The 18,114-nt window shown below is 47.5% G+C and overlaps 1 protein-coding gene across 7 annotated transcripts in view; it reads right to left on the reverse strand.

Moving 5' to 3' along the window:
* The window catches only part of PKNOX2 (PBX/knotted 1 homeobox 2), a 298,210-nt gene that overhangs the window by 209,618 nt on the left and 70,478 nt on the right, over window positions 1-18,114 (reverse strand). For all 7 annotated transcript variants that reach the window (XM_086385524.1, XM_086385522.1, XM_086385523.1 and 4 more), the window contains exon 2: window positions 1,822-1,887. The gene's annotated coding sequence lies outside the window, so the exon portion shown is untranslated. The remainder of the gene's footprint in view (window positions 1-1,821; window positions 1,888-18,114) is intronic.

Consider the following 18,114-nt stretch of genomic DNA (forward strand, 5'->3'; position numbering starts at 1 on the left):
AGCGAACGAGCCTTCCGATGATTCCAGCATTCAGCTTCTGCCCCCGAGGAGACCCCAGGCCTGTGGACCAGAGACAGTACCCCCCACCCTCGTGCCCTGTTTGGACTCTTGACTCACAGAATAAATGAGCTCAATAAATGTTGTTAAGTCACTAAGTCTTGGGGTGGTTTGTTACATAGCCCTAGGAACTGGAACACCACCCAAATTATGTTTGACTTTTCCTTTTCAAATCCAGCCCTCCCTTCAGACTTTGAGACCTTTCCCTTCTCTGCAGGCTCCCCTGCATGGGGCAGCCTGAGCAAAAACCCTGCTCCCTGAAAGACCCTTTGAATCATCCCATTTCAGCATCCTGGGACCTGCAGATTCCCGCTCTGCCTCCGTCCTCTGGGCAGGTCCCAGATTGTCCCCGAGAGGGCGCTCCCCCGAGGCTGGGTGGTCGCAGGCTGGGCACCAGCTGACCTCACGGATCCAGGCAGAATGTGTGCAGACCTAGTTCCCCTACTTGCTGGCTCTCACGAAGTTCACGCTCGGCTTGCTCCTCTCACACTTGACTTGACTTATGGGGTCCCTCTAACCTCCGCCGCGAGCAGACATCGATTCTCACAAAGGTCATTATCTTCCTACCCTGGCTCCCCCCTCCCGCCCCCTCGGCTCCATCTCTGAGGTAGGTTTTCCTGGAACAGGAGGGAGGGAGGCACCCTTTCCCACCCCCAGGCCTGCGGGCTTGAGAGGGGGTGCCCTGGGAGCCGCACCCGTCAATCACGGAGGCACCGGCACGGCCTCGCAGGCCATTAGGCAGAGGGCCGGCGCCCTGCTCAGTCACCGGGCAGCCATCGGCAGGATGTTAGACGATCGCGGGGTGGCCATTCTTATGATTTATTCAAATACTCATTACAGTCAATCTATTTTTACACAGAGGTGAAGATGTGCACTGATAACGGTTAATCATTTATAATTCCATGGACTGGTTGGGAGCCAATGTACTATCAAAGTCGCAGCCGCTGGGGCCCCGGGAGCCCCTGAAGCAGAGTGGGGGAGGTTGCCCAGCCACAGGCCCTTCCAGTTGACACTGCCTGAGCAGGGCCGGGATGGAGGGCACAGCTGGAAATAAGGATGAGGGGATCCCAGACCAGTCTCCAGAAGCTCAGCCTCATGAGGGCACTGTGCGGGCAGAGAGATGCCCAGCAGACAGATAAGGCAAAGAAACCCAGAAGATGGAGAAACCACCTCTAGCTGAATTACCAAAGAAAGTTCCACTGAGCAGACTGGACAGAGGCCAGGGCCTACGGATTAGAAGACTTCTGCCAAGTGGGAGAGTCTGATGAGCAAATACACACACATATAAGGTGCAGTGGTTCCTAGGCTGACCAGAGGGAAGCGACCAGCCGTATTTCCTTTTTCCTCCCTCGTGTCTCTCTAGAAACAACCAGACATAAAAGCAAGTGCGAGCTCTGAACTTCGCCTGGTTCCTCCTCTCACAGCCTCCCACACTTAGCTCGCACACCATAGTGGCTGGGGTCTGGCCTGGCCTTGCAAACTCCAGAATCTCCCTCTCCAACACTCATGACTCACAGAACACATCAGACCCACCGTAATGCACAATCAATACAATCTAATTAAATAGGATGTCCTGTTACAGGGCCTCTTCGTCACATTCAGGCCTCATCTAATTACAGGTCCACCATATTTCACGTCCTGACCAGCTCATTGTCGAGCGCGTCCCTCGCACAAGGCATGGTTGTGGAAGATCAGGTTCAGGGCTGGTCTTTAACCCATAACCTTATTGAGTTAGCTTAGAAAATGCCAATCAAAGCTACTCACAGTTCACAGTCCCTTTGCTGGTGAGCGGCATGGAGGTCGGCCTCAGAGTCCCACTCCAGTTTCAACCTGATGGTGAAAAAAGACATCTTTATAGACTGCGTGTGATTCAACACCTCCCCTGTAGGAGTCCCAGAGAAAAAGCAGCTCATGGCTGTGGGGCGCCCTGAGCTGAGCAAAGCAATGATCATTTACCAATGCCTCTTGTCTGACCAAAGACCCCAGCAGAGGGGGACAGAATGGAGGAGCCCCTGGGAAAGCTTGAAACTCATATGGGGGAGCTGCCCAGACAAGCAAACACCACCACCAGTGCTGTGGTTTATGGCAGGATTACGGAAAGTGAAGAGTCCCCTTGGGTTAGAAGGGAGATGTTCGTGGGGAACAGTGATGGGGTGTTACTGATAAGATCAGAAAACATGATTGCTTTACCCTGGGATAAAGCAACAACAACAATAAAAAAGAAAAACCCAGCACAGGGACTACCCTGGTGGCCCAGTGGTTAAGAATCCACCTTGTAATTCAGGGGACTTAGCTTCAATCCCTAGTCAAGGAACTAAGATCCCATATGCCTTGGAGCCACTAAGCCCGAGTGCCCCAACTCCTGAGCCCAAGTACCGCAACTAGAGAGTCTGTGCACTGCAGCGAAAAATCCCACATGACACAGCGAAGATCCTGCATGTTGCAACTAAGACCCAGTACAGTCAAATAAATACATTTTTAAAAGAGAAAAAAAAAAAAAAGCCAGCACATATTTATACCATCTACACTCACCCAGCCCAGCAGGAATAAAATCCATGGGTCCCATAATAAAAGTGCTGCCACGTCATTGGTGAAACAAGAATATCCATCAGATAAGATGAGAACGTACATAAAGCAGTGCTGAACTGTGTGGTAGAGACTATAACTCGAGACTATAACTCGCTCTCTCTCTACAGAAACAGGGACTGTGAGAGCTGGAGACTTCAGGGAAGTTTTCAGGGAGAGGGAGAACTTGACCGGGATCTTGGAGGACAGGTCAAGCAAAATTCAGCTGATGGAAGAAGACAGGTGGCATTCCAAGAAAGGGTGCAATCTGAGCAAGAATCATGGGGGAAAGCATGGAGTGTCCAGGGACAAGGCAGAGGCTGCGTGCCTGAGACACTGGAGGAGGAATTAATGCTGAGTCTGCCAGCTGGGGCCAGAGCATCCCAGCTCGAGTGGCAGCTGGAGAGGTCAGGCTTGGGCTGGGAGCTTGGAAAACCATGGAAGGTTTTCCTACAAAGAAATGTCATGAAAGAGAGAACCCTCCCCACCCCCACCACTCTGTAGTATTTTCCTTTTAGTTAAGATGAGAGGTTCCCTGGAAAAGGTGGAGTTTCAGACAGGACATTCAGGAATGGAGTGTGATACAACGCACTCCTGGAAAAGATGTCCCTCTTGTTCACGATGATGTCACCCAAGATGAGGCACTTCCTGGGGCTGTCTACTAACATCTCCAGGACCAAGACTGCTGACTCATGGAGGTGCTTCAGAGACAAGACCAGACCACTGATGGCACGTGGCTGAGGACGAGGACTGCATTTATGCATCTGTTTAGCCCACAACATAACAGGTTCTCAACAAGTGTCTGCTGCAATGTTCAGAGGTGGACTCTGTTCATTCTAACCAGAACCTGACAACCAGCTCCTAGCTGGCAATGGGCTCCAACTTGTAATCTTCTACACTATTGACACATTGCTACTGAGCATATATGAACTCAAGACAGGAAGTTTCTTGATTGAACTGCATGCAGTGAGGATTTATCCCTGCCTGCTGGGACTGACTGTTGAGACACCAGAGACTTGGAAGGAAATAGGTTGGACTCCATGTGCACATGCTGGTCAGCTGGACAGGACAGCCACTCTGTTCGGGAGATGGATTCTGATGGGCACGTGTTACAAAGCTTTGAACAAGTTGAAAGGATGGGCCAAAACTAAAAAGTCAATTTTTCCCACGACCGGTTTTTATCCCTCACACAATAACATCATGACAACCATAAATGAAATAAATTTGAAAATAAAAAAATTCTTATTACATCCTATCACTCTAAACCATCAAATTATTATATGCTATGTCCACATGCAAATCCATTTTAGTTTTTTACTGAGTTGTGGAAAAAGATTTGACAAGAATAAATATACCAAATACTACTCTTAACATTCAAAAGTCAATTGCAAAAGTCACACATTGGGAATTTCCCCGGTGGTCCAGGGGTTAAGAATACACAGGGGACACGAGGTCGATTCCTGATCTGGGAAAATTTCACATGCCAAGGGGCAACGAAGCTTGTGCGCCACACCACTGAAGTGCAAGCCCCTAGAGCCCACATTCCAAAACAAGAGAAGCCCTTGCCCTGAAACTAGAGAGTAGCCTCAACTAGAGAGAACCCATGCTTAGCAACAAAAACCCAGCACGGTCAAAATAAAAGAAATCACAGATTGGGGTGACCTGGTTTTTTAAAAAGGGCAAGTGTTATTTGAGTTAAATGCAAGTTGAGGTAGAGCCCAGGGTGTGATGTTGCTGCCAAACCCCTTACATTGATCTCAGTTGCCTTAATAGCTGTATGATAGGCAACCAAGAGAATGGTCCTCTCACTTTAGACGTAGCGATCTACAGTACTTTCAGATGCAGTTTTGACATCATATTTTAATAACTTTGACAGTGATGGGTAGAAGAGAGAGGTGAGCAAAGATGTCTAGTGGTCAAAGTACTGGCTAACAGTTTAGTAATTCAAAGCACAACCTCTGGAATCAGACAGTACAGGTGTCTATCACAGCCCCGCCGCTTCCTGGCAGTGGGCCCGTGGGTAAGTTACTTAACTTCTCTATGTCTCAGTTTTTCATATGCTGTTGTTCAGTCGCTAAGTCATGTTTGACTCTTTGCAACTTCACGGACTGTAGCACACCAGGCTCCTCTGTCCTTCACTATCTCCCAGAGTTTGCTCAGATTCATGTCCATTAAGTCAGTGATGCTATCTAACTATCTCATCCTCACCACATCCTTTTCCTTTCGCCTTCAATTTTTCACAGCATCAGGGTCATTTTCAATGAGTCAGCTCTTTGCATCAAGTTGTCAAGTATTGGAGCTTCAGCATCAGACTTTCCAATGAATATTCACGGTTGATTTCCTTCAGGATTGACTACTTCGATCTCTTTGTAGACCATAGGGACTCTCAAGAGTCTTCTCCAGCACCACAATTCAGAAGCATCAGTTCTTCGGCACTCAGCCTTCTTTACAGTCCAACTCTCACATACATAAATGACTACCAGAAAAACCATAGCTTTGATTATACAGATCTTTGTTGGTAAAGTGATGTCTCTGCTTTCTAATATGCTCTCTAGGTTTGTCATGGGCTTCCCTGGTAGCTCAGCTGGTAAAGAATCTGCCTGAAATGCAGGAGACCCCAGTTCAATTCCTGGGTCAGGAAGATCCCCAGGAGGAGGGATAGGCTACCCACTCCAGAATTGTTAGGCTTCCCTGTTGGCTTAGATGGTAAAGAATCCACCAGCAATGCAGGAGACCTGGATTTGATCCCTGGGTTGAGAAGATCCCCTGGAGGAGGGAATGGCAACCCACTCCAGTATTCTTGGCTGCAGAATCCCCATGGACAGAGGAGCCTGGCAGGCTACAGTCCACGGGGTTGCAAAGAGTCAACATACAACCCCATGACAGAGCATCTAAGGATAGCACAGCACAAGTTTGTCATAGCTTTCCTTCCAAGGAGCAAACATCTTTTAATTTCATGGTTGCAGTCACTGTTTGCAGTGATTTTGGAGTCCAAGAAAATAAAATCTGTCACTGCTTCCATTTCCCCCCTTCTATGTGCCATGAAGTGATGGGACCAGATGCCATGATCATCGTTTTTTAAAGTTGAGTTTCAAGTTTTTTCCCTGTCCTCTTTCACCTTCATCAAGAGGTTCTGCAGTTCCTCTTCACTTTCTGCCATTAGAGTGGTATCATCTGAATGTCTGAGGTTGCTGATATTTCTCCCAGCAGTCTTGATTCCAGCTTGTGATTCATCAGTCCAGCATTTTGCATGATGTACTCTGCACGTAAGATAAATAAGCAGGGTGACAATATACAACCGTGACGTACTCTTTTCCCAATTTTGAACCAGTCCACTGTTCCATGTCCAGTTCTAACTGTTGCTTCTTGACCCACACACAGGTTTCTCAAGAGGCAGATAAGTTGGTCTGGTATTCCCATCTCTTTAAGAATTTTCCTTTGTTATGATCCACACAGTCAAAGCCTTTAGCATATTTAATGAAGCAGAAGTAGACATTTTTCTGGAATTCCCATGCTTTCTCCACGAATGTTGGCAATTTGGTCTCTGTGTCCTCTGCCTTTCCTAAACCCAGCTTGTACGTCTGGAAGTTCTCAGTTCATATACTATTGTAGCCTAGCTTAAAGAATTTTGGGCATAACCTAGCTAGCATGTGAAATGAGTGCAATTATAAGAAATTTGAACTTTCTTTTGGATTGCCCTTCTTTGGGACTGGAATGAAAACTGACCTTTTCCAGTCTTGTGGCCACTGCTGAGTTTTCTAAATGTGCTGGCATATTGAGTGCAGCATTGGAACAGCATCATCTTTTAGGAGTTTTAAATGGCTCAGCTGGAATTTCATCACCTTCAGTAGCTTTATTTGTAGTAATGCTTCCTAAGGCCCACTTGACTTCACATTCCAGTATGTCTGGCTCTAGGTAAGTGACCACACCATCATGGTTCTTCAGGTCATTAAGACCTTTTTCATATAGTTTTTCTATGTATTCTTGCCACCTCTTCTTAATCTCTTCTGCTTCTGGTAGGTGGCTTCTGTCCTCGCTATTGTGCCCATTCTTGCATGAAATGTTCCTTTGGTATCTCTAATTTTGGGGAAGAGATCTCTAGTCTTTCCCATTCTACTGTTTTCCTCTACTTCTTTGCATTGTTCATTTAAGAAGGCCTTCTTATCTCTCCTTGCTCTTCTTTGGAACTCTGCATCCAGTTGGGTACATCTTTCCCTTTCTCACTTGTCTTTTGCTTCTCTTCTTTTTTTTGCTATTTGTAAAGCCTCCTCAGACAACCACTTTGCCGTCCTGCATTTCTTTTTCTGGAACTCTCTTGCTTTTTCCACGATCCAGCGGATGTTGGCAATTTGATCTCTCGTTCCTCTGCCTTTTCTAAAACCAGCTTGAACATCAGGAAGTTCACGGTTCACATATTGCTGAAGCCTGGCTTGGAGAATTTTAAGCATTACTTTACTAGCGTGTGAGATGAGTGCAATTGTGAGGTAGTTTGAGCATTCTTTGGCATTGCCTTTCTTTGGGATTGGAATGAAAACTGACCTTTTCCAGTCCTGTGGCCACTGCTGAGTTTTCCAAATTTGCTGGCATATTGAGTGCAGCACTTTCACAGCATCATCTTTCAGGATTTGGAATAGCTCAACTGGAATTCCATCATCTCCACTAGCTTTGTTCATAGTGATGCTTTCTAAGGCCCACTAGATGCTTTCTAAGCCACCCACTAAGGATGTCTGGCTCTAGGTCAGTGATCACACCATCGTGATTATCTGGGTCGTGAAGATCTTTTTTGTACAGTTCTTCTGTGTATTCTTGCCATCTCTTCTTAATATCTTCTGCTTCTCTTATGTCCATACCATTTCTGTCCTTTATCAAGCCCATCTTTGCATGAAATGTTCCCTTGGTATCTCTGATTTTCTTGAAGAGATCTCTAGTCTTTCCCATTCTGTTGTTTTCCTCTATTTCTTTGGATTGATCGCTGAAGAAGGCTTTCTTATCTCTTCTTGCTATTCTTTGGAATACCAGACCACCTGATCTGCCTCTTGAGAAATTTGTATGCAGGTCAGGAAGCAACAGTTAGAACTGGACATGGAACAACAGACTGGTTCCAAATAGGAAAAGGAGTACGTCAAGGCTGTACATTGTCACCCTGTTTATTTAACTTATATGCAGAGTACATCATGAGAAACGCTGGACTGGAAGAAACACAAGCTGGAATCAAGATTGCCGGGAGAAATATCAATAACCTCAGATATGCAGATGACATCACCCTTAGGGCAGAAAGTGAAGAGGAACTAAAAAGCCTCTTGATGAAAGTGAAAGTGGAGAGTGAAAAAGTTGGCTTAAAGCTCAACATTCAGAAAACGAAGATCATGGCATCCGGCCCCATCACTTCATGGGAAAGATTGGGAAACAGTGGAAACAGTGTCAGATTTTATTTTTCTGGGCTCCAAAATCACTGCAGATGGTGATTGCAGCCATGAAATTAAAAGACGCTTACTCCTTGGAAGGGAAGTTATGACCTACCTGGATAGCATATTCAAAAGCAGAGACATTACTTTGCCAACAGAGGTTCGTCTAGTCAAGGCTATGGTTTTTCCTGTGGTCATGTATGGATGTGAGAGTTGGACTGTGAAGAAGGCTGAGCGCCGAAGAATTGATGCCTTTGAACTGTGGTGTTGGAGAAGACTCTTGAGAGTCCCTTGGACTGCAAGGAGATCCAACCAGTCCATTCTGAAGGAGATCAGCCCTGGGATTTCTTTGAAATGATGCTCAAGCTGAAACTCCAGTACTTTGGCCACCTCATGCAAAGAGTTGACTCATTGGAAAAGACTCTGATGCTGGGAGGGATTGGGGGCAAGAGGAGAAGGGGATGACAGAGGGTGAGATGGCTGGATGGCATCACTGACTTGATGGACGTGAGTCTGAGTGAACTCTGGGAGTTGGTGATGGACAGGGAGGCCTGGCGTGCTGCGATTCATGGGGTCGCAAAGAGTCAGACACAACTGAGCGACTGATCTGATCTGATCTGATTTCTTTTTCATTGGTATGGTTTTATTGTTTACTACCTCTTGTACAATGTTAAGGAACTTTTGTCCATAGTTCTCAGTTCCCATCTGTAAAATGGCACTAATGAGGGTTCTGTTCTGCCTTTGAGGTTGGCTGTAAGGGTTGAATGAATCCATATACTGTAAAATGCCTAGAACAGTGCCTTGCACAAAATAAACACACATTGCATATTACCTGTCATTGTTGTGATTTTAATTATCAGGAGCCATGAAATAGAAGATATGGGAGAAGAAACTGGAGATGGACCTCCATTTGCCCCTCTTTAACATGACCTATTGGTCCTAGTTCTATTGACAACAATCTCTCTCCCACATGGAGTCCTCCAGATATTTGAAGAGGGGTTGGTGTTGCTCCACAGGGTAGACTTAGGGCTAACTGACAGATATTAGAGGAAGCGAATCTGCAGTTCAATATATAAGGACTTCTCTAGTCCGCAATGGCACCTCACTCCAGTACTCTTGCCTGGAAAATTCCATGGATGGAGGAGCCTGGTAGGCTGCAGTCCATGGGGTCGCTAAGAGTTGGACACGACTGAGTGACTTCACTTTCACTTTTCACTTTCATGCATTGGAGAAGGACATGGCAACCCACTCCAGTGTTCTTGCCTGGAGAATCCCAGGGACGGGGGAGCCTGGTGGGCTGCCGTCTATGGGGTCACACAGAGTCGGACACGACTGAAGCGACTTAGCAGCCGCAGCAGCAGAGGAAGCCAATCTGCAGTTCAATATATAAGGACTCCTCTAGTCCAAAGAACCATCCAACAGGGAGTTAGGCTTCTTTGGAAAATGAGCTTCCGACTCAGGAAAGAGGATCCTTTGTTGGATAAGAAGATGCCCCTGAGTATGGTCTCCCAGACGTGGCTCCCCTCACCCATAAAACACTAATAAGAAAACGCTGGGAGACTGGGAGAGGTGACAAACACGCGTATCGATAAAATATTAAAAGTGTCTTCTTTTATCATTGTTTTATAAAGTAAATCAACCCTTCAAAGTAAGGTGCGCACAAAGGGCCACTCATTGAACTCTCTGAAATGAATGGGGCATCATAAACAGCAGCAGCCCTGCCCCACCAGTGTCACGCCTGTCTCCTCTTTCTGTCTCTGTCTCTTTCGGTCTCTATGTGTCCATCTCTCTCTCTCACACCCAACACACATGCACACATATGTGCACACACAACCTCTCCACATTGTCCTTGATTGCCACTCCTCACTCTGCACCAGCGGAAAAGTCTTCTTGTCTGGCACTGACCCAGGGGCGCTGCTGGGGAGCCAAGTACATGTCATTTTAGGGCTTCCAAGGCCAGCAGCCTCTCTTCCTGGAATGCCACATCAAAGGCCTTGTGACAAGCAGCCCTGCCACTGTACAACCAGAATCTAAACTCAGGCCTGCCTTACTCACCAATGAAGATAGATGTGAATCATAAATGGGATTTATAAATATGTGGACATTCATGAAATGGTAAATGAGGACGGAGCTGAAGAACATTCATCATTAAGAGGTTGAGGGGGACAGAAGAAAGCTTCCCACAGGAGGGGACACCCTAGAACTTGACTCTGCATGCCCCAGGAGAGCTGAGCCAGCTCCCACGAAGCATCCTGGGTAAGAGAGAAGGCTGGAGGGAGATGGGCTTGGAACTTAGCAAGATGGGTCTAACACAGAGGGCACTAGACCAAGGGCATCATGGGTTCACACCCTGACTCCATCATTAACTTACTGTGTGGTCTTGAACATGGAACTTTAACCACTGGCTGCTTCCGTTTTCCCATCTGCAAAATGATAGTGCTTGACTAGATGATTCTGGAAGCATGTGACTTCTACACATCTCTGATGTTGCCCAGACTCACCCCTTCCCCCACCGCCCCATGGAAGCCCTGAAGTAGCTCAGTCTATGACTGTGGTTAAGAATATAGACGTAGGAGGCAGCAGTTCTGGGTTTAGCATGGGTCCATCGCCTCCCTAACGTTAATCTCTACAAACATCAATGTTTGTATCTGTAAAAGGGGAATAAGAGCAGCACCTTTAAATGAGGTGATGCCCCAAGAGAGTTTTGTGCAATGCCTGGAACATACTCATAACAACGAATGGGGCTGCTGTTGCTGCTCTTCAGCATGAGGAGGTGAGGGCTGGCAGCAGCTCGATGGGGAAAGGGAGGCAAATCAAGAAGCCTGAGGGCCTCTGCCTTCATCCCACCACCCATGACAAGCCGCTCTGCTCTTCCCCCGACCAGGCCTTTAGGAGGAGGACAAATTGTGACATGACAATCTGTTCTCAGGCACCTGGAGTCTCTCTGGATGGTCCCCATCTCTGATAAACCTCTGTAGGCACATAAGTAAAACTCCCCAAAGAGAAACAAAACTTAAAAAAGACGCTCCCAGGGCTTCCCTGGTCGCTCAGTGGTAAGGAGTCCTCCTGCTAATACAGGAGACTTGGGCTCAATCCCTGGTCTGGGAAAATCCCACATGCTATGGAGCAACTAAGCCCGTGCACCACAACTACAGAGCCTGTGCTCTAGAGCCCGGGAGCCCCAACCACCAAGCGTGTGCTCTAGAGCCCGGGAGCCCCAAGTGCTGAGCCTGTGCTCTAGAGCCCGGGAGCCCCAACTGCTGACGCCCTCACTCTACAGCCCACATTCTGCAACAAGAGAAGCCACCACAATGAGAATCCCACATACCAGAACTAAAGAGTAGCCCCTGATTGGCACAACTAGAGAAAACCCACACAGCAATGAAGACCCAGCGCAGCCAAAAATAAATAAATAAGACCCTCTGAGACAGAGTCACCTGCAGGGTCACAGTGGGTCCTGCGTCTCCCGCCTCATCACCCCGAGAACCCTCTCTACTCCACCTCCACTCCCCTCACACCCCCCCATGAAAGCTCGCTGTGGTTTATGTTAATGTTAGAGTGAGGCGGTCAGTCAGTCACAGCATCGCAGGCCCTGAGCACCAGCCTCTCGATAACACAACGACCGAGGAAACGAACACCGAGAGACCCGGCTGGCACTAAGCGCTTGGCTCTGGGAAACGTATCTGTCCAGCCCTGAGGGTGCTGCACAGGTCTCCTCAGAGCCGGGTGAGAACAGGCTCATTTCCCGCCGTCCTCAGCGCCCTGGGCTGCAGGCAGGTCTGGGCGCCCAGCTGCAGAGAGGACCGGGGAAATTGCCTCAGTCATGCCCTCCGGCCTCAGCCCAAGACTCTAAGCCAGGTCCTACACCTGTAAAGAGGGCACCCTCGGGGATGAGAAAACACCGAGACACAAGACGTACTTATTCTCCATCAGGAACATCTCTGCTCTTCTTCCTGGCCCATCGTCACCTGCCTTAGGCTTCCTTCTCTCTGCTGGGCCCCTAATCCATCTCTGGGCCTCCAGCCTCATCCCCTTCCGGCCCGTCCACCACTTCCCCCAAGCCCGGGATCTCCCTGAAACACAAATTCCGTCATGTCCGTTCCTCCTCCAAACCCTCCAAGGACGGCTCAGCGTCTGGCAGAGGTCACCCCCCGGCAGATGTTTTCATAAACACTGACAACATCTAAAAAGCTGAAAGTTTCACATTTGAAAATCCAGATCCTAGGTTTTTCTCCCGAATTCGGGATGAACGCCAAACTTGCATCTTCACGTGGCAGTCGCTGGATGACAACAAGTGTCAGAGGCCCCCTTTTCAGGCCTGGGTCCCCCTGTTTGTCTCACAGAGAGAAGGCAGGTGTCGCTTGCAAGAAGCCCACAGGGCCGGGCACCTGGAGGCTGACTCATGCTGCCGGCTGAGGGCCCAAGGTGGCAGTGTGGAGGTGACTCATTGCGTTCGCAGACGCGCTGTTCCCAGCCAGGCCCACAAGCGTTCCTCCTTCTCTCTCCCCTGGCTCGCTGCTTCACCTCTGGCCAGGAGACAGCCAGAGAAGGTCCTAGGGCAGTTTCTAGGAATGCCAGGACTACAGGGCCCCACCCCTGAGTCCAGCCTCTCCCCACCCCCAACTCAGTGGAAGCTGCACCCCCTCCCTTTATTTCCATCCCACTGTTCCTATCAAAGCCCTAACAGCACATATTTTGTTAATTGTACAAACCTAATGGGGGAATGCATTGGCAAAAAAGGGTAATGGCCATCAGACCAGCAATAAAACAAAATTAATGGCCCATAGGAAGAAATCATGTCCACTTAATCCCGGCTCTGAAACTCTAATAGAATAATGGAATACCAGCGGAGGGGTTTTTCTCTCCACGCAGATTGCTTACACCATGTTAATCACTTGCAAAGCAGGCCACATACCACTCCGGCTCACATGACCCTCCAGGGAAAGTAGCAGACCAGAAACATTTAGTGCCAGGCTCATTACTGACATGCCCCACCAGCAGCGACACCTTCCCCCCTTCCTCACCGCCCCAGGTGACTCTGGGACAGCAAGTGGGGGTGTCGTTGAGAGCCATCGGGTGTGGTGGGCTGGAAAGCGAGACACACACCTAACAATAGCAGACCTTTACTGAGTGCTTACTATGTGCCAGACACTGGGCTGGTTGAGCACTTTCCAGGTATTGTATTATATCTTCATCTACTGTAGCTACAGACGCCAGCAAGATAGCCACTAGCTACCTCTGGCTTTTTATTTATTTTTTAAGTTTGTTTTTTTTTTTTTAAATTAAAAAAATTATTTTTGGCTATGCTGGATCTTCAGCACTATGTACGAGCTTTCTCTAGTTGTGGTGAGCAGCGGCTACTCTCTAGTTATGGTGCTCGGGCTTCTCGTTGCGGTGGCTTCTCTTGTTGCAGAATCTTCCCTGTAGCTCAGACAGTAAAGAATCTGCCTGCAATGCAGGAGACCTGGGTTCAATCCCTGGGTCAGGAAGATCCTCTGGAGAAGGAAATGGCAACACACTCCACTACTCTTGCCTGAAGAATCCCATGGACAGAGGAGCCTGGTGGGCCACAGTCCACAGGGTCACAAAGAGTGGGCCACGACTGAGTGATTAACACTACTGCTACTACTCTTGTCGCAGAGCATGGGCTCTAGGGCACATGGACTCGTTAGTTTCAGTTCCCAGGATCTAGAGCACAGGCTCAGTAGTTATGGCATATGGGCTTATTTGCTCTGCTGCATGTGGGATCTTCCCGGATCAGGGATAAAACCAGTGTCTCCTGCACTGGCAGATAGATTCTTTAGCACTGAGCCACCAGGGAAAGTCCTATTTCAATTTTTTTAAAGGTAAGATTCTTTTTTGTTTGGCTGTACCACGAGGCACGTGGGATCTTAGTTCCCCAACCATGGATGAACCCGTGCCTCCTGTATCGGGACCATGGAGTCTCAACCACAGGACCATCTGCCAAGGGAGTCCCTACATCTGGCTTTCAAAATACAAATCCTAATTCATGAAAATTAAATAAAATCTAGTCTTCAGCCTCACTGGCCACATTTCAAGTGCTTGACAGCCATGTGTGGCTGTACTGGGAGGCCCAGAAAGACCATGCTCCCATCATCACAGGCAGGCAGTGCTGCTCTAGTATATGAAAGTCAGTTGTCTTGCTCATTGAACTGATTCTGAAATCAAGGCACAGAGTGGTGAGGCAAGCAGCCCAAGGTCATGGCTGAGCTGGGTTCAAGCCCAGGTCTCATTCAGCCTGGCTTCAGAATCCCCACCTTCCACACAATTTCTTGATAGAACGAGTGGTCGAGGTGGCTAGGAGACCCTTTAATGGTTAGCTGTAGAAAGACTCTTCTGTCTGCCGCAGGCCCCTGGATCCCTAGAGAGCAGACAGACCACAAGACTCCACTTGGGGGCCGGCACTATGGGGTCTCAAACCCTGGAAGGTCATCTGGAGAAGGAGGGCTTCATACTTCATCCAACCCAACCTCCTTCAATTTATGGATGAAGAAACCGATACACAGAAAAGTTAAGTGGCTTGTCCAAAGTCAGACAGCTGATTAGTGACAGAGTTAGGACTACAGTTCAGATTTCCTGACGACCATGCCTCACTGGCCAAGGAATAGGACAGAACCAGGCTCTGAGAGAAGGTGAGAGAAGGAGGCGGTGTCCCTGCAGCCTTCCTGGGGAGTCCTGGCCAGGTCAGAAGATGCTGGGAGGCACCTGAGGGGACTGGGCTCCGTGGAGAAGCAGCAGAGGAAGAAAGAGGGGCAGCCACGGGCCTAGAAACTTCAGCGATTCAAAGCATGACACTGCATGGCTACTAACTTTGGAAAAAATAGTATGTCAAGATCTATTGCAATTAAAAGCACACAGACACTTCTCCTCAGCAGCCCCAGTCTGAGAATGTATCCTATAGAAAGGAAAGCACCAGAGATTTCCCTGGAGGTCTAGTGGTTAAGACTCCAAGCTTCCAGTGCACGGAGTGTGGGCTTGATATCTGGTTGGGGAACTAAGATCCCACGTGCCAAATGGCACAGCCAAGAAATGAAAATAAATAAATACAATTTTTTTTTAAAAAAAGGAAAGTACCCATGCATGAGGATAATGCAGCAGCAATTTGTAGTGGGAAGAAGTGAAAAAGAAGCTAGATATCCACCAGGTGGGGAATGTTCGAATAACCTGCAATACAGCTATACTGCCATTAAATGCTGCTACTCAAAAGGCCAGGGCTTCCCTGGTAGCTCAGCTGGTAAAGAATCCGCCTGCAGTGAGGGAGGCCTGGGTTTGATCCCTGGGTTGGGAAGATCCCTGAAGGAAGGCATGGTAACCCACTCCAGTATTCATGCCTGGAGAATTCCATGGACAGAGGAGCCTGGTGGACTTCAGTCCATGGAGTTGCAGAGAGTTGAATATGGCTGAGCACAGCACAGTGCATCCAAAGGAGCAAGTTAGATCTACATCTTTTGCCACAAGAGACGCCATAATGTTCCAAGTAAGAAAACCGAGTAGCAGAATGATGCGTGCGGTGTGATTCCACTTTTGGAAAAATAGAGAAAAACTCCAGATTGAGTGCATCCATGTGCACGAGTCTGTGTGAGCACAGAGATGGAAGGCGCAGCCCGCGCGTTCACGCCGGTGCTGGTGTGGGACAAGGAACCGAGGGGTGAAGGCCACCGCGGTTCCAACGCCTTTGCCTGGCTTCAGGTCGCAGTGAGCACTGCCACTTCTGTAATTTTTGAAAAGAAACTCAGTTTTTTTTTTTTGAAAATTGCTCAGTCGTGTCCCGGACTGTACAGTCCATGGAATTCTCCAGGCCAGAATACTGGAGTCGGTAGCCTTTCCCTTCTCCAGGGGATCTTCCCAACCCAGGAATCGAACCGGGGTCTCCTGCATTGCAGGTGGATTCTTTACCAACTGAGCTATCAATAAGGAAAACAAGATAACTGATAAAAGAAAGAAAAACTGGCTGGACTTGGGAGGCAGTCAAATCCGACTTCAAACCTGCCTTACTGGGACTTTCCTGGTGGTCCAGTGGCTAAGACTCCAAGCTCCCAGTGCAGGGGGCCCAGGTTCGATTCCTGGTCAGGGAACTAGATCCCACATTCTGCAACTCAGACCCAGAGCAGCCAAATAAATAAATTACAAAAAAAAAAAAAAAAAAAACCTGCCTTACTAGCTGCATTGTGTTGGGCAAGTTACTTAACGTCTGTCCATCATTGTTTGTTTCCTCACCTGGAAAACGTCTGTCCATCATTGTTTGTTTCCTCACCTGGAAACTAATGATAATAATATCATAGCATGGTCGGCGGTGGATGGGGGGGTGGTGGAGATTGATAAGAAAATAAATTTAAAGCTACTCAATAGCCTAGACCTTTTTAATCAATGTTGAGCGACTGGTCTGCCCAATACACAGAGGTACCTTCTGAATTGACCCTGCTGGGCACTGATGTAGGAATTAATCATATGCTTCCAGGGCCCCTGTATTTTGTCTTCTATTAAAGTTCTATTACATCTGTCTCCTTCCCAGAACATAAGTTCCTTGTGGGCAGGAACAGTACCTTGCTTATTTATTCATTCATCCAGTCATCCATTTATTCCATTTATTATTAAGTTAACAATAACTGAGTACATCATGCAGAGTACAATATGGAGAGTGCATCATGAGAAATGCTGGGCTGGATGAAGCACAAGCTGGAATCAAGATTGCTCGGAGAATTATCAATAACCTCAGATATGCAGATGACACTACCCTTATGGCAGAAAGTGAAGAAGAACTAAAGAGCCTCTTGATGAAAGTGAAAAAGGAGAGTGAAAAAGTTGGCTTAAAGCTCAACATTCAGAAACTAAGATCCTGGCATCCGGTCCCATCACTTTATGGCAAATAGATGCGGAAACAGTGGAAACAGTGTCAGACTTTATTTTCTTGGGCTCCAAAATCACTGCAGATGGTGACTGCAGCCATGAAATTAAAAGACGCTTACTCCTTGGAAGGAAAGTTATGACCAACCCAGACAGCATATTAAAAAGCAGAGACATTACTTTGCTAACAAAGATCTGTCTAGTCAAGGCTATGGTTTTTCCAGTAGTCACGTATGGATGTGAGAGTTGGACTATAAAGAAAGCTGAGCGCCGAGGAATTGATGCTTTTGAACTGTGGTGTTGGAGAAGACTCTTGAGAGTCCCTTGGACTGCAAGGAGATCCAACCAGTCCCTCCTAAAGGAAATCAGTACTGAATATTCATTGGAAGGACTGATGTTGAAACTGAAACTCCAATACTTTGGCCACCTGATGAGAAGAGCTGACTCATTTGAAAAGACCCTGATGCTGGGAAAGATTGAAGGCAGGAGGAGACGGGGCCTACAGAGGACGAGATGCTTGGATGGCATCACTGCTTCAATGTACATGAGTTTGAGTAAACTCTGGGAGTTGGTGATGGACAGGGAGGCCTGGCGTGCTGCAGTCCATGGGGTCACAAAGAGTCGGACACGACTGAGGGACTGAACTGGACTGAACTATTAATAACTGAATAATTGTGTCTTAGACACATGCACCAACACTGTGCCTGACATCAGAGATGCAACAGTAAATAGAACAGAAAAGCTCCTGCTTTCATGGAGCTCATATTCTAATAGTTCACATTATATAATTCACAATTATATAATATTGAAATGATAAGCACTGAAGAAAAAAGATGCCCAAGGCAAGGACTTGCTGTACAGCACAGGGAACTCCACTCAATGTTATGTTCCAGGCTGGATGGAAAGGGATTTTGGGGCAGAATGGGTACATGTATTAATATATGCATGGCTGAATCCCTTGGCTGTCCACCTGAAACTATCACAACACTGAATATAGACTATACCCTAATACAAAATAAAAAGTCTTTTTTTTTAAGGAAAAAAAAAGGGCAACAGGCTAGGGAGCAGAAGTGACTGGGGAGGGCATCTTCGAGAGGTAGGATATGAAAGAGCCTCAGAGTTCCCTAAGAAAGTACTCTTCGGGCATATTTCACAGACCCAGTGAGGTTAGTAGTTATGCAAATGATGTTAGTTGAAGAACAAAGTAAAAATAGATTCGATG

The sequence above is a fragment of the Bos grunniens genome, chromosome 29 (assembly GCF_055505025.1).
Source record: "Bos grunniens cultivar Pamir isolate PY7600 chromosome 29, Bosgru_T2T1.0, whole genome shotgun sequence".
NCBI classification, from domain to species: Eukaryota; Metazoa; Chordata; class Mammalia; order Artiodactyla; family Bovidae; genus Bos; species Bos grunniens.